This window comes from Sciurus carolinensis, chromosome 15, assembly GCF_902686445.1.
Source record: "Sciurus carolinensis chromosome 15, mSciCar1.2, whole genome shotgun sequence".
Lineage (NCBI taxonomy): Eukaryota > Metazoa > Chordata > Mammalia > Rodentia > Sciuridae > Sciurus > Sciurus carolinensis.
In genome coordinates this window covers 29257601-29278675 of record NC_062227.1, presented here as the reverse complement: position 1 = coordinate 29278675, position 21075 = coordinate 29257601, and positions in this window count along the sequence as shown.

Sequence of the window (21075 nt, the reverse complement as noted above, 5' to 3'; positions counted from 1 at the left end):
ATACCATGGTTTGGATGTTGTTTGTTTCCACAAAGGTTCACATGTTGGAAGCTTGGTCTGCAGGTTGGTATTATTGGGGGGTAGTGTGGAATCTTTAAGAGGTGGGACCTAATGACAGATCCTTAGCTCATTGAGGGCACTGCCGTCAAAGAGGAATACTGGTCTCCTGGAGTGAATTCTTCAAGAATTGTTATAAAAGACTGAAACTGATCCTTGTATCCCTCTATCTGGTTTCCTATTCCAAGATGTGATCCTTCTTCTGTTATGTTCTCTGCCATGCACCATGGGGTCCTCACAAGAGCTGGTAGTACTAGGTTGTTTGAATGTTCTGCCTCCAAAAATGTGAGTTAAATAAACCTCATTTTCTTCATAGGTAGCCTGCCTCAGGTATTTTATGACAGTAATGAAAAACTAACACACCATATGTATAGCAGCTACATGATCTAAAGGGATAGTTACCCCACCCCATTCTTCAGGTATATATGTATTCCTTGTCACACTAATAGGACCAGGATGGGAATTTATCCAGGGTTAGGTTAATTATGATACTCTATTAACCTAGATTAAGTAGAGAGAAACACAAAACTTTTTCTCACACATTTAGAGTCTGAAAAGACTTTTCTCTTGCCTTTTACAGATTGGAACATATAAGGTAAGAAATTTTTTTGCCAAGAGGGAAAAGCCTGACTGAAGGTAAAGCCTTCATAAGGAGAAAGTAATCAACAAACTACAACAGAGATATGAAACTGAAGCCCTTATCAAACCATACCTGAAGCCCATCCTAGCAGTGGAGTAAGATAAAACGTTTCCATATAATTTAGGCAAGTTTGTATTCCATTTTCTCTTATTTGCAACTGTGAGCATCTTGCCAGATACAATGAGGCATATAAAAATGACAAATAAAATAAAAGAATGAAGTTAAAGACACACGATTTGCTTTTTTAGTGTCTCCTTGCACCAAGATTATAAAGGAAAGTATTCTGGATTCTGATAGCAATTTCAGTGCAGAACATTATATCTAAGGTGAAAGAGTATTTTGTTAATGCACAGCAAACCTGCTATTAAATTAAGTTTGAGAAAGAAATAAGGGAAAAAGCAAACTTTCCATTCCTTAACTCACTGCAGGGGAACTAATTTCCATTTTCATTTTCTCAATTTTTCCTCATTACATTTGATTTGTTAGCAGTGGAAGAAGCTTCCATTTTTCAACCTCCTCTGTGAGTTTCATGCACCACTGCGTAGCATCTATGTAAGTTAGTATTTTGGTGCTGGTAATAAAGTGCTTGCAACCCACTAGAACACCTACAGAATATTCAAATTGCTCTGCTTTGTGAAAGCTGGTTGCTGCTGGGTGCTAAGTTCAAATATCACATTTGTCAAATGGTATAATCGTCTTCTTGCCTGAAGACAAGCACCTGGGGAACTTCTGGAATGCCAGCCAGCGTTTAGCCCAGCAAAACTCCCTGGAGGCAAAGATGGCCAAAAAAACACGTAAGCAATCAGTCTTTTTTAAAATTAGCCAAAAAACTCCAGTGTTTTGGCTCATCAGCACAAAGTGACATTGGGAGGTACCACCTAATTTGAAAACTTGCTCAATAAGAAGAAAACAGACAGTCCTAAATGAAATGTGTGAGGCAGAAAGTTATGCCTTTCACACTTGAGCAAGGAATTCATCCTCTTTAGGACTCTTGTTCCTTGTCTATAAAACTCAGCTCATAGGTCCTACCAAACGGAGTCATTATAAAGATAAAATTAAATTCTATCGAATTTATAAAATAAAGATCCGAACCTGGGGACTGTCGCTAATAACATTGTTTTGCATACTGGAAACTTGCTAAAAGTAGACTTTAGGTGTTCTTACCAGACATACTCAAACAGGTAACTGTGTAAGATAGTGGATATGTTATTTGGCTGACTGTGGTTGGTAATCATTTCACTATGTATGTGTACATAAAACATCATCTGTGATACACTGAACAGATGTAATTATTTAAAAAAAGAAAGTGTTTCTGAAACTTCATAGATGATGCAATCTATATCAGCCTGGGTTCCTGAGGGACTATGTAGAACAGAGCCCTCAACAAACCCACAATGGACATGCAGTCTGAGAAATAAATCACATTGTAAACCTGTCATGCGAATCCTAGGCTCTCCATTACAATGTGAGAAACCACTGCATAAGACTTCCTGTTATAGGGCGAAACTTAAGAACAGACCGATCACCACTGAGAATTCCAAATTTGAGAGTCTTTATTAAGTTGGCCAGCTGACTGTCTCACACAATGTCCCAAAAAATGGCTATTGGGAGAACAGCCCCGACCACAGGGTTGTAGGGGTTCTGATACCAAAAATCACATCAATCATTAAGTGTCTGTTGCTATGATCCGAAATTACACATTAACATCATGAGATCATCGACAGAGGGGGAAGTGGGTCAGAACGACCCTTACCTAGGTACAAACTAAAGAATGGTTGCTAACATCCACACAATCACTGTTCACATGGTACATTGTTTAGGAGCAATAGGAATCAAAAGAGAGCAATTCTTTACAACGTAGGAGTTGCCATTGTATATTATTAAACATGTCACACCAAATAACTGATGATGGGCACAGAGGTAGGGTGTTCCCATGGGAGAAGCTTATTTCCTACATAACATGGAGTCTCAGAGCAAAATGGAGTCTGTTTAGTTATTTCCCTTAGAGTCTGGCCTGTAACATTCTCAGGGAGCCAGATCTGTCAGTCCATCACATTCCCCACTGGTTTTTTGTACATAATCAAATCATTGATTTATTAGTAGTGTATAGGTGATTATAGTGAGTGTGCAACACCGTTAGCTTAACAGACTGGATTTTATCTCTAACATATTTAAGTCCAAATCTGTTTGTCTACTTAAAGTTTTGAAATTCTGATTTCCAGTAATCAGTGCAGTGGTTCCTATGGAGCCCATTATACCTATTTCCACTAGGAGGGGAACTAAGACAGGGACTGCTTGTTTAGATATTAGCCCCATATGTTCCTTTTATCCCTCCCCATCATAATAGTATACAGAATTTAGTCCATTTGGCAATCTCAAAAAGTTGAACGGTTAAGCACAGAGTTATTCCTGACATAGTCCAAGCAAGAGAAAAAACACAATTAACATTTTTTTCAGTCTTATCTTTAGATGGTGGTTGGGGTCTCTGAGGACTGTCCATTTTTTTGTTGTCTTGACTCACATGTGATGAGCCCATGTTGTGAGTAAGGTCCCTTCCATTTCAGTCAGGTGATAGTCCTTTCTGGAACAATTTGATGTAGACATAGTCTTCTGACTGGAATGAGTGTTGGAAATCAGTGGTCTCTTGGGGCTGGTTTTCTCATAAGTTGAACCTGTTAGAGAGACTTAACAACAGGTTAGATCAGGAGCAGGTTCTTGGTAAGGGTGGAGGAAGTGCTCTGGAAGCATTAACCTTTTAGTCTCTCAGAGGTCATTTGCCTCCAACTTTCTGGACCCAAAATGGCCCTTATTTTTGTGATTTAACCCAATTTACCTATCTATATTGGCTATCTTTCAAAATTCTTATTAATACCCCTCTAATTTTAGGGGCTTTTTACTGCTGTAAGGAAAAAGGGCGATGACCGCTCTTGCTGCTTAGAGCTGAGAGGGGGTGATGGGGGGTGGGGCAAGCAGTAAAAAGTTCCCTTCTAGGGGTAAAAGTCCTGTTCTATGAAAGAAACAAAAAACCATTAGTGCAAAATAAATAGCATCTGGAACATGTCAATGAATATCATGAAGCTGATAGAAATTAATAATCTCTTACCAGGAGGTAGAAGAGCTGAGAGGTTGTTCCCATAAAAAGGCCTAACAAAGCTTAACAAGTCTGGAGAGGATAAGGCCTCAATTGTAAATCTTTAACACTGTCGGAGTTATCAAGAATGTAAGCACAACATAAGTTACTTAATGTCACCTGATTTTTGTAAAATACCTTTTTACTGGCATGATCTTTTTGTTTAGTAGAGATCCCTTTATTTTTGTTACTTAGTGTTAGAGAATCATACTAGCAAACATTAATTAAGTCTACTTGTACTGGAGGTTAGATGATCTGTAGGCCTTAAACTGACTAAAAACTTATAACTCTGGCAGTTTCTCTTGATAGTTATCAGGCATTTTTGTCTAAGAATCTTTTTTGTTATCTCTAGTCTTACTTATTTTGTGGGGGGGAGGGGCTACAACAAGTGTACATCTCAAGTTACATTAAAATAACTCTTGTTTAGTTTTTAAAATGTCCAGGAATGACTGTGTTTTAGTTTTAACGATTTTTGCTAGGTATTTAAGATCAAGCTGGTCAAGTTGACCTTGTTCCTATCTGCTGTTAAGAGTCAGCTGAGTTCCCACAGGGGTCACTCTTGGGGAACTTGAGAGCAGCTTCTTAGCTCCTTTAGTACCATTCACCTGGTAGGGTCTCCTTGATGAGGTGGCTTCCTTTGGAAACATTAGGGATGGCTCCCTTTCCCAAGGACCCTCCTTTGTAGCAGGTGCACTGATTGGCTTTTCATTCTCTAGTGGTCTCATCAATCTCCCTGATTGGAAGGTTGTGTGGCTCAGAGTTGCAAAGCTCCTTAGAGAAGTTCTCTTGTTCCCTGGGTTTAGGCTGACTCTGAGGGCAAGAGCCAAATATTGATTCTCTTGACCCCTTTATTTTAATCTCAATCTTTAGGTTTTGATCTTAAACATCCAGCAAGTCAGTTTCACCAGTCACACAGTAAGAGTACTGGGTTTTAACTTTAATGTCTATGACTTTATAGTTATTTACTAATTTTTATTAAACTGGGGTCTATATTATCTGTCCTATAGGTGATGACTTATTATCACAAATTAATTTAGATTGTTCTTGAAGTAGTACCTCTGTAAAACATTAATCAGTCAAAAGTTACAGAGTTTATAAGGAAAACACAAAATGGAATTAACAACAGTAAAAACATATTTAGTTGTGTAATAGCTATCTTAAATTTTGGCTGAGCTATATATTATATTCCGTGTTTGAGATCACAGTAATTTTTATAACAAAAAATCAATCTTTAGAATATAACTTATGAGCTGAAGTCTGACTTATTTTGGAGCCATTGTAACATATAGTAAGGTAGAAAGCAGAGTCTTATCTTAGGTAAGGTGGGGCTCTTCATAAATCTTAGGTAAAGCAGTCTAGTTTGGAAGCTGATCTTTATCTTTTTTTAATATCATTTTATAAAGTTTACATATATTGTTTCCTAAGTCTATATGAATGTTAATTAACACAGTATGATATTACACCTAAAACATGAATCAAAGAAAGCTGAGAGAGCTTTTACCTTCCCTTTTATTTATTAAAGTGGCAAAATGTTTTTCCTGTTTTATGATATTAACTTTTAAACAGATCAGACTCTCATTATCTCTTAGAAATACATTTACATTTTTATCCCAGTGCAGAAGGTAACATAAGGTTCAGGTCCAGTTACAGAACACTAAATGATATAAATAAATCCCCAATAAAATTTCTTATTCTGATAAGTTTAAAATTACCATTACAACTTTAGGTGGAGAACACCAGCTTGATAAAATGTTCTTTTAAATCTTTTAAAGACTTGCATACCTGGAAGATATGAACACACTTAATATGTGAATAAGAATAATAGAATCATAATTACATTGATGTTTGCCTATTAACCATGTTTAACTTTTAAAGAAAATTTAGACTTTGTAATATAGTACAACACTCTAACAGTTGCTGTTTAACCAGAGTTGTACAAACCCCTAATTTTTAAGACTAGTTGCTCTAGAGAATAAATCATAACAGATACAATGTTAAGAGTAAATTAATGCTTTCAGAATTATTGGTCATTTTAGCGTATAGACTGAAATTTGGTTTATATCAGTACATTAATATTTGACCTTAGGAAAAAATCTTGAATAGTTTTAACTCTTGTGTTACTTACATATACATGTAAACCTTTTAAAATTTACTCTTAATTAACATTTTTTAATCACTTAGACACTCTTGTTGTTTACTTAGATGTATTACAGTCTTATTTTATCACATAAAGGCTTTTTTATCTAGAAACATTTTTATTAAGTATATTTTTATATCTAAAACCTTGTAATGTTTTTATCTGTTAATCCCCTTTTAAAAATTTATATTCTGAAACAACCTTTATAAATTTCTGAATTCAGATAAATTACTCCATTTTAATCCGATGAAATACTTTGTTACTTACAGAACTCTATTTAAATACAGTTGAAACTTTTGGACCCTTTATACAGAATAATACCTGTTAAGACTTTTAGTAATCATGTTTTTAGTGATAACATAAAGTAAATTTAAACCCTTTTTTTATTTACCAATTTATGAAAACACCAAAAATGTTTTAAGTCTCTAACAAACACATCTATGATCAATCCCATATATGTTAAATCTAATTTAGTTATTTTTTAAAAGCCAAGTTACCAGAGAATTGTATTGAGCCGTATCAGTCATTTCTTTCCTGTTGAAGAAAAACCTAGAAACAATGGATATTAGACATTTTATAAAATTAACATTTTATGTATTATTTGACCATCTGGAAACAAAACTGTGTAACTTGAAAGCCATATTTTTGTTTACCCAATTTAAAAATCTTTTAAATCATGTGAATCAAAAATATTTGGATCCATTTTTTTTAAATATTAATTTATGAGCTCATATGTCAATTTTGGTAACAAATATATGTAGACATGACAATACACCGGTGTACATATACATAAAATAAACAGAAGGACAAAGACCTTATAGCTTATTTCTTAAAACCCATTAGACTAAGAGTTAACCCTTGTAAACTGGCCTCTGAATGAAACAGAGCATTAAGAAAATCTTTATATTTGGATAAAATAGGTCTGATTAAAAATTAGCCTAGGTGCACCAGATCAAAATTATGAACTCAAAAACAATAGAATTTTAAAAGTCTTTTGGCCTCCATCTTGAGATGAAAAAGAATTAAGAGAATATAGACAAAGGTTATGTCCTATCCCTTCCTGAAGGAGTTTCCCAAAGAGACAGCAAGGGAGCTGCTTCCATTGGTCTCTTTGGGAGAGCCCCCTCAGGTTGGGGTCTTGTTCTAAACCAGTTTTCCTGGTCTCTTGGATAGCAGCCATTAAAATTTTAGCCTGGTATGATCGCCCACCGCCCGCGGGGACAATCACAACACGTACGCTCTTCTTGATCACAGGAACCAAAACGGACTTTATTCCAAAGTCTCAGACTTATATTGAGAACATCAGCCTATCAGAGAGTAGACTACCAAGAAAGTCAGCCTATCAAGGAACAGTCACCAGGGAGATACCAGGATTGCCTCATGTACAACAGCCAACCAGAGTTACTTCCTAAAACTTGTATATGAGTGCAGCTATGTCTGGCAAGCTGCCAGGCGCCATCTTAGAGATCAGGCCATGGTGTGGCTCTGGGGCCCTCAGAGCCCACCCCTGACAGCCTGGCATTTTGGTGGACCAACTCCAATAGTTGGAAGTTCCAATTGGCAGCAGTTTATATTTTAATGTAAGCTTTAGTGAACATGGTTAAAAATCTTTTTAACCATTTTTTTCCAAATTTGACTATAAAACATTTGATCAGATTGTTCAGGCTACCCAAAGACAATTTGGTGGTCCCCTGAGGGGGCCATCTGACCTCAAAATTTGGTCATTCTCTCTGGAGGGAGACTAACCCATGCTTACACTTAAGGGCAACAACAACAAAAACAACAACAACAAAAAAAAAAAAAAACAGAAAAGGACAAACACAGAACAGATAAAACACCAAAGACACAGACAAGTGGCCACTCCAGATTCCAGACCAGAGGAACTGAGCAACGTCTTGCCAGTCCCGGACTCAGGAAGTAAGTCTGTGTCCAGCCTTCCTCAGAATCCCCAGATGCAGATCCGCCAGAAACAGACTTACCGGTCCCCCAGGAGTGCAGAAATAGGTAACTCTCTCAGAGAATTTAGTTCAGTCCTGGGGCGGGGCTCCACAGACTGTGCAGCCTGGAGCCGAGGAACGTCTCTCAGAGGCCTTCCCCTAGGAGCAACGTTGTGGCCTCTCCCCTCCGCAGGAGTTCACAGGTCAGTGGTGAGCAGTGGTTACCCACCAGGCAGCAAGGATCTCGCTGGGGCCTCCAAATGTTATTGGACGTAACTTAAGAACAGACCGATCACCACTGAGAATTCCAAATTTGAGAGTCTTTATTAAGTTGGCCAACTGACTGTCTCACACAATGCCCCAAAAAATGGCTATTGGGAGAACAGCCCCGACCACAGGGTTGTAGGGGTTCTGATACCAAAAATCACATCAATCATTAAGTGTCTGTTGCTATGATCCAAAATTACACATTAACATCATGAGATCATCGACAGAGGGGGAAGTGGGTCAGAACGACCCTTACCTAGGTACAAACTAAAGAATGGTTGCTAACATCCACACAATCACCGTTCACATGGTACATTGTTTAGGAGCAATAGGAATCAAAAGAGAGCAATTCTTTACAACGTAGGAGTTGCCATTGTATATTATACATGTCACACCAAGTAACTGATGATGGGCACAGAGGTAGGGTGTTCCCATGGGAGAAGCTTATTTCCTACATAACATGGAGTCTCAGAGCAAAATGGAGTCTGTTTAGTTATTTCCCTTAGAGTCTGGCCTGTAACATTCTCAGGGAGTCAGATCTGTCAGTCCATCACATTCCCTTCCTCTGTTATTCTCCAAAAGAGTACAAAGGCCATTTTCATTTTAGAGACTGTAATATTTTAATACCATGTAAACAATAATTAAATATTCAGTTGGAATTTTTTTTTTAATTGATCAAGATACAGAGACAGAAAAAAGTACTGGATGAGAATAGATAACATAAAGTAATAGATAAAAACCAGTGAAGAAAGAAACGAATGTTTTTTCCTGGATTTCAATAAAGAAGACCACAAAAACAGGAAGGAAGTTGGAGGGAAGAGAGAAGGGCTGGAGGAGGTAATTAAAGTAGGATCAGATGGTAAATGGCCTTGAGTGTCAGAATAAAGAGCTGGACTTGAAAAGGAAACATATGCATGAATGAGAGCGTCTAATATTAAGCAACAGAACACTAAGACTGCAGTGGATTAAAGAAATACGTAAACTCTTTTCATAAAATAAGAATTTAAGTAGTTAGTTCATGTCTTGTACAGTTAGCTATGTACAGATTTCACTAAGGACCTGGGTTCCTTTTGTTTTTCTATTACTTCATTCTTGGCATGTGACTTTTGTCCTCAGGATCTCAAGATAGCTGCAAGTCTCCAGTCATCAAATCTCAAGCCAAGCCTACAAAAAGAACTGAAAAAAGGCAAAAGAGGTAACACTGATTATCAGAGGGGAAACTTCAAAAATTCTAAGCAGACTTATGCTTTAAACCTTAAGACCAGAACTTTTACCTTTAGGGTAAAAGAAACTGGAAGAGTAAGTATTTTTAGATAAGTGCATTAGAGTTACAAAAAAAAAAAAAAAAAAGATTACATTAAAAAGTGGAATAATGAATACTGTATATGCACCTAGTCATTTACTACCCTATCAGTTCAAGGTTTTAGAATGAAAGGCAAACCCAGCTTCTCACCTGCAAGATCTAGCTCATTTCAGTATTCTTTTTTTTAAATACTTTTATTTTTATTTTTTACATACTGCATTTTGATTCATTGTACACAATATTCTTTATATTCTAAATTTATAGATTCTTTTCATAAAAGCTGACTTGTTCTGATTATTATGATCCTGTTTTAGTCCGTTTTTTTCACTGCTGTGACTAAATGACCTGACCCGCACAACTGTAGAGAGGAAGATTTTATTTGAGGACTCACAGTTTCAGAGATCTTAGTCCAAAGAAGGCTGATTCCATTCCTCAGGGCTTGAGGTGAGGCTGAACATCATGGCGGCAGAGGGTGGTGGAGGAAAGCAGCTCACATCATGGTGATCAGGAAGCACAGAGAGAGAGAGATTCCACTCTCCAGATACAAATACATACCCCCAAATCACGCCCCAATTTCCACTCCCTCCAGCCACACACTACCACTTGGGTTAGCACTCAGTTAATCCCTATCAGGGGATTAAATCACTGATTGGGTTAAGACTCTCACAACCCAATCATTTCTCCTCTGAACCTTCTTGCATTGTCTCACATGTGAGTTTATGGGGAACACCTCACATCCAAACCATAACAGATCCTAAAATGAAATCACTGAAAAGTCAGTCATTTATCAGATAGTTCTCCAGGTGAGATCACTGGGTTGGCTTGTCCTGGGAACCAGGATCAATTTCCCTATTTGATAAGGTGACCAGGACAAAGGTCAGCTGTCTACCATTACTTTGGTTTTCTGTTAGTGACTGCCCTAAAGATGATGTCTGTCTTTGATTTATAACTCTTGCATTATCATGCATTTTTAACCAAGCATATTTAAAATTCCACAAGACTCCACTGTTCTATTTTATAATTCAATAATAACTAATATTGGCCCATGTCTCTTCTCTCTGTTGCTCTCATTCCTTCCTACATTTCTGTGGTTCCAGCTTTGAGTCACCCTGGATGAAAGATTCCTTTAGATATTTCTTTTAATCTAGACACACTGACAGTGATTTCTCTCAATTTTGGTTTGTCTGAAGACTTCACCTGAAGTTTTGAAGGGCATTCTTTTCTGAGAAGGGAGTATTTGGTTGCCAGTAATTTTCTTTTATCATCTTAAACATTTTATTCTATTTCCTCTGCCTTCCACATTTTCTGGTTAAAAGTCAACTTTCAATCTAACTTTTGTTTCAAAAAACTGTTTGGTTAACCAGGACTGCCTTGGATGCTCTTACAATTTTTTCCTTGACCTTTGGTATCTGGCAGTTTGACTACGGTACATCTCAGTGTGACAGTTTCTTTCATCACTCATGCTTGAGTTTGTTGAACTTCTGAAACATGTAGTGTGCTGTCTTTCACCCATTTTGAAAGACTCTCAGTCATTGTTTCCTCAAGTCACTTCGGTACCATTTTTTTCTCCCCTGTGTACTCAGACTTCATTATCTGTGTCAGAACTTTTCACTGTGTCCAATAAGATTGACACATTTTCCATATTTTTCATCCTTTTTTATCCTCTCTTTAATATGCCTTCCAGTACACTCATCATGTTTTCTTCCTTTGGTATCCAAATCTGCTACTAAATACATTCACTGAATTCTTAAGTTACAGTGTTATTCATTTCTGTAATTTCTTTCCTTTTAAAAATATGAATTCTCTGGTGCTTTGTTCATCTTTATCTCTCCATATATTTCTCCACATATTAATCACAAGAATACAGTCCTTGCCCTGTATCTGGATTCCCTGTGGGTATGTTCCTTTATATGTTGTTTTCTGGTTGTGTAATCCTGTCACTCTATACTTGGTAATTTTGTTGTTGTTGTTGTTAAATGTAGAACACGATATGTAAACTTGTAGAAGTTTTAGACCATTCCATCCTACACTGGACTAGGTTTAACTTTTCCTTTTGTAGATAATAGTGTGATATGTGATCACCTTGATTCAGCTGGGGACTTAGCTCTGTTGAGGTATGGTTGCCACTACTCATAGAAGGTGGCCCTCTGCTCCTTCCCTCCGCAGTTCCTCTGGCAAAATCTGAATTCTAACCTCTGTCTCAGTACCATAACTGCTCTCAACTCTGCCCTGCATTTCAAGAGCATTCTGCTTAGCTTCTCACTCTGTTATCTATCTACCCATGAAGTTCTAGAAACATGCAGATATTGTGAGGAAAAAAAATCAGTGCTGCCGTTATCAGTTTTGATCCAATTTTTCTCATTGAGATTTTGGAATCTCAGGTCTCTAATTGTTTTTCTCTGTATTTGGACAAAATTGCTGATTGTTTCTCTGCTTTGCACCAACTATCTGCACAGTCCCCTTCATTCTCAGCCTCTGGCCTGCACTTACAATCATTCACACCCTGAAAAGAAAAGTGGTACTATGGGTACCAGTCCATCTCTCCATGTGGATCCTACTTCCCCAGGGTTTTGTCCCCTGAAGTCCAGTTATCTTGAAAGCTCTCTGAAGCCATCAAAGAAATGCTATTTTTTTTTTTTGTTATTTTGTTTTTTGTTTTTTTCTTTACAGACTGCATTTTGATTCATTGTACACAAATGGGGAACAACTTTTCTATGGTTGTACATGATGTAGATTCACACCATTCGTGTAATCATACATATACGTAGGGTAATAAAGTCTGTCTCAGTTCACTATAATGCTATTGTTTTTTATTTGACTTTTCTAGTTAATCTTGGCAGGAGTTCCACAAAACTCCATCAGAGCCAGAAATAGGAATATCAGCAGTTTTTCAAATCATCCAATCATTATTTCATCATTGCTTTTCAAATTTGCTGACATCTTCTGCAGTTCTGATGATGGTCATGAATCCTGGGTATACTTTTTTCTTAGCATTGGCAAAATTTTCTTCTTTTGGAGTGCTAAATATTTTTTCTAGTTATCCTTTCAAGACAATTGAAGATTAGGTCTACATATTACAAATGAACTTGTGGGAAAAATAAAATTCAAACAATGCCATAACAATATTTTTAATAAAATTACCTCAGTGAAAAATCAACAAAATTATAGATTTGCATTAAAATACACAAACAGTTGAGGAAGTCCTTTTCTTTTTTGATGTGTTATTTTCAAACTAAAATATTAACAACTATATGTACTTCTACATACTATCACATTTCTACCATGCAGTTAATATGACAGGAGATGATTCATAACTAACATAGAAATCAGAAATAAGTAGGCAGTCTTTCTTGGGAATTTGATGATCTTTCCTAATAATCTCTACTAATAAAATCCATATCTAATAGCTTTGCATTCTTTAAGGCTCACATATTTTTCTTTCCTTTCCCTCCTTTTAGAAAGAAAATGACTTTTATTAAGCCAAAAGAATTTCTGAATCAAACGTACAGGGCCAGGCTAGGTGTAGTGGTGCACGCCTGTAATTCCAGCAACTCAGAAGACTGAGGCAAGAGGATAAGAGTTCAAAGCTACCCTCAGCAACTTAGTGAGGCACTTAGCAACTCAGTGAGACTGTCTCTAAATAAAATACAGAAAAAAAGTTGGGGATGTGGTCCAGTGGTTAAGTGCCCCTGGGTTCAATCCCAGTACCAAAAACCAAAAAAGTACAAGAACAAAAACTAAGCGGTTTAAAGGGTCATTTGGCCATCTTTTTTGAAATTATATAAAACTAACATAAATGTCAAGAAAATTAAGCTTTGATCCTTTTGAGACAGACTTTCCACATTTTAACTAAAGTTAAACTTGGTAAATACAATGTTATTTTCTCTGTTGTTTTTCAGTGTCCATAACATAATTCTGTGTTTCCATATTGAAAAAAGCCTAACTTTTATAAATATTTTGAGCACAGGAAGAGCACAAACACTAAGAAACGAGGAAGAAAACAGGGTCTACGTAGAAACTGACATGGTATTTGAGTATCTTTGTTTCTTAGTACCTCCAATAATTTTAAAAATATATTAATAAAGCTAAGTTCATTTCACACTTAATGGTAATGGAAAAAGAATCATCCATTAAAAGCAGAACATCAAAGATATTCACTTCCCAGGACTCCGATGATCTAAGTTTTCCTATCCATTGCTATTCTAGTGAGATCTCCAAGAACGGAGAGAGGTGCTCATTGGGGTCAAGTACTATTCTGTAACCAAATAAAAAATGCACACAGCCAGAATAGTCTGTTCTATCAGCCTAATTTAGCATTCAATTCTATCATTGAAATAGCATAAACAAGTAGTTCCTTCTCACAGGCTGACTCCCTGGGGCAGTAACATGAAGGTGTAGTTCTAAGTCCAAGGGTCCATTAGGTAGTTGACCTCTCATCTTCTCTATTGCTTCATCTAACAAAGACAGTTGGTCTACCGAAAATAAATGTTTTATATTTATCATGTTTTTAAATACTCTCAAAAATTGAGTAGGACTCAAATATGATGTTAAAATTTCACTTAATTATTTTCAATGTGTTGTCCCTTGTGTTATTTCTAAACAAGGACCATGAAATGAGTCTGTTATCAGAGGGGATTCTGTGCATTAATAGGTGACAGTTGAAAACTACTCACTATAAGAAACTAAAAATTAACACAGTACTTTTTATTTTATGTTATGTTTTCTTGTGCTCGTTCTTATATAGATTTATTGTAGTTATGATAGCTTTTTCTTAGTGATCTACCATAATTATTTCCACTGTCATCTTAATCATTACTTTTAGTGAATGGAAAATTCCACAGGCATATTACTCACAAATTTGTATTAATATTATTGCAATGCGTATTTATGCATACAAAATTTCTCTCAAAACATAAATGTGGAAATCCCAAAGTATTTATCTTTAGTTCTCTTTATTCATATTTACCCCCCAGATGATCTCATCTCATCTCATGGCTTTTAAAGCCCAGCATGTGCCAATAATTCCTAAATTTGGATTGCCACTCAATGGTTCCCCCCGACCCCAGAATCTACACATTCATATCCAACTACCTACTCAAATATTTGGTTAGTTATTTAAAAAAACAAAAAATCCAGTTTTTCCCGAACAGAGCTCCTGATTTGTCCTTATTCAGCCGACCACATTTCCTAACTGGGCATCTGCTTCAACCACTTCCTCTGTATGGGCTATTCTCAATACAGCAATAAGAGTGATGCTCTTAAAATGTCAGTCAGGTTATATCATCCTTTTTCTCAAAACTACACAATGGGTGTTCATTTCACTCAGCATAACAATCAATTCCTTGCAAAGGCCAATATGGCCTACGTGATCCCAGCTCCGTTCCTCTCAAACCTCACCTGCTACTTTCTCCTTGTTCTCTCCGCCCCTCCAGTTGGCCTCTTGGCTCTTCCTGGAACATGCCAAGCAATTTCCTACATGAGGACTGTTTGCTGCTCTGTCAGTTTCCCAGAGATATCCACTTGGTAGCCCTCTCTTTTCCAGTTTTTGTTTATATATCACTGTCTAACTAAGGTCTATTCTAAAATTCCATTTGAAACGGTAACTTCCAGCCCTAGTATTCCTGACCACCCTCATTCTGCTCTCCTTTTTTTCTCAGAGCACTCACCACCACCTTATATCCCGTACAGGTTACGCATTCATATGTAATGTTTACTATCTATCTGTCACCCCCTATTAAATCGAAAGTCCATTTTATTCAATGATATATGGCAAGTGTCTACAAGAGCCCCTGGTCTATGTAAGAGGTACTCAATTCTTTATTTAATGTACAAATGGCATTTTCTGCTGAGAAATTATTTCCTTTGAATAAAGTCTTTATAAAATAGTAGAGCCAGAAAGCATAAATACTGGGACTGGGATCATGGCTCAGTGTTAGAGTGCTTGCCTCACATGTGTGAGGTACTGGGTTACAATCCTTGGCACCACATAAAATGAATAAATAAAAAGGTGTCCACCTACAACAAAAAATTTTTTTAAAAAAGCATAAATATCTTATGGGCCCTGAAAAATATAGCTCTATAGTTCTCCATACTGTTCATATATTAAATTTCCACTAGCAGTATGAGTTTACCTGTTTCATCATCATTTCTTTATAAGTGGATTGTACTTCCTCTCTTTAAAACAAATTACAAATGCATAGACCCATATGGGGAAGATCTACTTCCAAGATAATCTACAAACATATTAAGCATCAAATAATATGGTGGATTATTCTATCTATTAAGGACCAGGCCTTAATTAATCATAGAAGGAAGATCACATGGATAACTAAGTGCCATGATGAAATGTGAATAGACATCATCCAAAATTTCACTGAGGTTGCTTTGAGTTCAAGTTAACTATAACTTCATACATTTAGATCAAGTTCAAATGAGGAAAGAAGTACTTCTTATTTTATTTCTGTAGGTATATTTTATTGTATTAATTTCCTGACATGAGACAGGAAACTCCTCGAGGAGCAGCTCTTAAGGAAACTTTTTCCACTCCCTAAGAATATAATTAAATAACCAAGGGAAATGTGTGTGTTATGGTTTAGATGTGGTGTCCCCCAAAAGCTCATGTGTGAGACAATGCAAGAAGGTTCAGAGGAGAAATGACTGGGTTGTAAGAATCTTAACCCTATCAGTGAATTAATCCCCTGATAGAGATTAACTGAGTGGTAACCAAAGTGGCAGGGTGTGACTGGAGGAGGTGGGAATTGGGGCTTAGCTTTGGGGTATATATTTTGCATCTCGAGAGTGGAGACTGTCTCTCTGCTTCCTCATCCCCATGATGTGAGCTGCTTCCCTCCACCACCCTCTCCTGCCATGATGTTCAGCCTCACCTCGAGCCCAGAGGAATGGAGCCAGCCTTCTGCGGACTAAGACCTCTGAAACCGTGAGCCCCTAAATAAACCTGTCCTCCTTTACAAGTTGTTCTGGTTGTGTCTTTTAGTTGCAGCAGCAAAAAAGCTGACTAAAACAGTGTGCAACTGTATTTTTATTCAAAAAGGAAATATTTATTTAATTTTATTAATGGAAACATCTTACGCACTATGTCTCCAGGGTTTAAACTTAAACAAAATCAGACCCAGAATTTTGATTGATGCTGGAACATTCCCCAGTCAGACTTGTCCAGCTCTGTCATGCCTTCCGAGCCTCCTGAGAGGAAAGCACCGCTATCCATGAAGAGCTGATGAGGGTGCCGAGTCCTTCAAGAATCGTACTATAGCAAGAACATTTGAGGAATAAAAGTCAAACCCTGCAATGGGAAAAATAGATGTATATCCTGAGATCAAGACAGCAGTGACCTCAAGAAGAGGGCTTTTGTTCCAAACCATGACCACACAAAGGGTTATGGTACACTTGATGACTTTAGACCGAAAAAAAAAAATCTGAAATTTACAAGGGAAAATTCCTGTTTCTAGTGAACTCTTAACTTAGATTGACCAGTCACTTTTAAAAAGTAAATTTTGAGATTTTTGCTTTAAAGGAAATACAGGACATTTTAAGGTAATTATCTCCTACGTCTCATTCTACTGCATCAATTGTTGAATTCCAGTTACACATAAGAGGGCTGCAGTACACTTCCCTTGTTAGTCATCTCTAAAAACCTTCATAACATTTGGCTTGGAAGTGAATGTGGTGATTGGCAGGTATGACTTGCCTGCCCTCTTGGATCATTTTCTTCTTACATTTACTCTGTTCTTGGTCACTAACATTTAACCACTTTATGCTATTTTTATTTACATAACCATTTATAATCCATCAACCCCCAGTGTTTAATCAAATTGGTCAATATCACAGTCATTGAAATTGATTCCATAAACATCCAATTGAGTCTTGGGGATAGTTTAACCATGATGCTTCACACCTATCCACTTAGATGAATTAACGTTCCCCATTATTTCTGCTGTAATGAACTCTTTTTCCCATAAAAGCAAAGATTTCATTTATTTTACTTTGAGTATAGCCTTCAGTTTCAAAGATCCACATCATGAGAAAATGCTTTAGAAAAAGAAGGTTGTTACATAATCTCTCAACTACCTGAAGAAGGTACATGGCAAGGACTCAGGCAGATTCAGATTTGGCTTCCAAGTAATACAAAGGAAATATGTAATTCAGCAAGTAATTCTTATGAACATATAGTAACATGACTCACAACAAGAAAATCATTTGATAAAATATGCTGAATGGGAAATGATTCAGTGAAAATATTATTCAGAACAAGCAATTACTGAGTGAAGGTATTACCCACAGCAGACAATTACTCAGTGAAAATATTACAGAGAGCAGGCAAATATTCAATCAAACATTTGACAAGGAGAGCAATTATTCAATAAACAATCATATAATTGTACCCAATGGGGCATGCTTGCCATACGGCATACGAATCATTTACAGACACTAGGATGATGTTCTGGCTGTTGAAAGGTTAGATAATTTATGGTCCCCATTTGTCATTGTTGAGATAATTTCATTTCAGTTTTACTTTCAAGTAAACATTGTTTAAAAATGTATACAACCATTCTAAAAATCAATTTTTCAACTAGTCCTATTTTAGCTTTTTTTTGTTTCTCATATTATTCTCTTCCTTTTTCCCTCCCCATCTTTCTCTTATCTCCTGTTTATCTGGCTCCTTCTACCTCTGTCTCCTTATTTTCCTTCCTGATAATATATTTTAAAGGATAAGGCTGAATATTAAAAAGCACATGTTTATTATTAAATCTTCTTTTTGTAAATCACTCTTGAATATATTTCCTAAGAAAACATCACCAGGAGCTATTTATCACAGCTATTAAAATAGTGACAGTAAATAAATCAATAAATACATAATTCAGCCAGCAACATTTACTGACTACCTGCTGTCAGTCACTATACTAGGAGATACATATGACAACTTCTGTTCTCAAGGAGTGTGTAGACTAGCAATAGAGATTGACACAAAAACCAAAAATGTCAACGCAATATGGGAACGGCTAAGAGAGGTGTGCATAAGTGGATGGAAAAGAAGCTGAGTTCAAGAGAAGCTACCTTGAGCTACTGAAGCCTGAGCTGAGCGTGGAAGAAACATGAGCATTTAGCCAAGTAAAGGTGGGAAAGGGGTTCTTGGAGATAAAACAGGACAAGAAATAATAGAGGTATAAATCACGCAATGAGTGTGGGAACAACATGCCATATTCCATGTTGCAGTGAATAACATGGTATGGTGACAGTAGAGGGAGAAGAGGCTGACAGGGCAGTTAACACAGGGGAAGATCATACATATCAAGTTAATGCTCATCCTTTACTTGCATTTCAAAGATTGATGTTATGTGTACCTTTCCTTTTCTTCACTTTCTAATTTTGGAAAAAAGATTAAATATGGTTGGTGCTCCTCATCGACATTCAGTCACAGAGGGGATTTGAAGGTGGTAAATATTCAGGAAGGAAAGCACTTGCTTCAATACGTGAAGAAAAGGGTTTCCCATACGGCGAACAGCACTGGGAATACACAGAAAGGATGTGGAAACATAAGACCATAGGACAACAGAAGACAGAGAAGAATGGAAGGTGAGATGAAACTTGGCTGCGTGACATGCCTCGGGGTGAATATGACTGCGGGTGACCCCAGGAATCCCGTGACATTCAAGCAACTGGCACATTTTCTGCAAGTCTAAGAAAGATGGTTATCACCAAATTTGTTTAAGGATGCAAAAAGTTTGAAGAGGATTCTACCGGGTACCAGCTAGTTTTGCCATCTAGTATTTATTTATCCCTCTCTTGGTAACTACACACCCCGCTGCCTACTGAGGGATCAACTCTCCCTCAGGCTCTTCCATGTGATATGAGCAGACGGAACCCTGTCCCCACTTTCATGGGCTTATGACAATCAGAGTTTCTGATCTGCCATGTCTTCAATGATTTTCCAGCTATGGGAAGCACATGATCTTCTCAAAGGTCCCAAGGAGCTATTTCCTAGGGCTCTGGGAAAGGAAGCTTTTGCTTATCTTCTGGATTGGGCAAAGAAGGAGTGAAGCTGGAAGTGCTGAGCTGTCTTCCTCCACCAGGGTGACTGGGCTGAGAAGAAGGCCTGCACGGGACATCTACACCAAGGCAGAGCATGTGGGTGTGAGGTACGGTTAATGCCTGGTCAAGTCACACCTTTATCCCCTGAGCTTTTTAGAAGTTACTAGACAATATGTTTTCTTTTTTCCTGCTTAAGCCCCAGTTGAGTTTTATATTTTTTGATACCAGAAGAATCTTGTCACAAAAGTTGAAAATTTGAAATAGTCTATTATGCGGCTGCTACACATTCATTTAGTTATATAACAAACTAAATAAACAAATAAACTATCAATAATGGTATCTCCTTATTTATGAAGGTTCATTTATAATGAAAACTATTTTGCTTGATATTACTAATACATGTTGAAGTAGACACTACTTACACCTTTTATTTTTAAGGAATTAAACCACATTTGGTGTTCTACAAATTATGAGTATTGAAGGTATAAACTCAAGCTTTCTGACTCCATATTTGATATGCTCAAGATATAATCCAGGAGATAATCTGGAATTACTCATCATAAAAAGAACCACAAAAACTCATATGGAACAAAACAATCAGACAATGCCCAAACCAAGATGACACTTTTACTACTGGGCACTCACTGAGGTTGGAATTATCTAATAAGAATTTAAGGTGATTACCATGAAAAATGCTTGAATGAAAAATCACAAATGTCTTTGAAACAAATTTTAAAATAGTCGGTTTCAGCAAATAAATAGAAGATACAAGGAAAAGCCTGTGTTTAACAAATCATGTTCTCGCTCTCTCTGCCACAGAAACTAACAATGTTCCAGATCATGTCTAACACATCATTCCAGGAGCCAATTTAAGAACCACATGGAATAGAACACTCCAGTGAATCTGTTATAAGATATGTAACATAAATGAGAAATAAATTTTCTGAAATGTCTGTGTTGTTTCTTACTGCAGCATAACTTAACCTATCCTGACTGAAAAAACTAAAAACTCTGAATCTTAAAACACAATTATACCCTTTAAAAATTGCTATTGAAGAAGTGGAAAATTTGGACCTATGCAGTCCATATGAAATCTCCAGAAAAATCCATAGCTCTTTCAAGATAACCATCTAATTGCTGGTAAACCTTTTCTTAAGAGATACCTGTGTAAAGATTTCATCTAGCTCTTCTACTTTTAAGTACATAGCTGCTTCCTTTTGTGATATCTACAGTGAAAAAGAAACTAGGAGATGTCTGAATTTCTAGCTTTATTAATAATATGTGCCAACCAAGATTATTTTGACTCTATAAAAAATAGTGTCATATTCAAAAGTTAAGTATATTCAATTGAAAACTATTTTTATGGAGTACATTCCTTCCTTGACAGGTAAAATTGAGTTTGTCACTTTAGACACCTAATTATATTTTAGAGTTATTAATAAATATTTACTATTGGGTATTCACTCCAAAATGTACTTAAAACTGTGGTTATCACAGTGAGAAAGTAATAACAAGGTAAACAATATTTAAAAAAAAAAAAAATCAACCTAGTCTCCA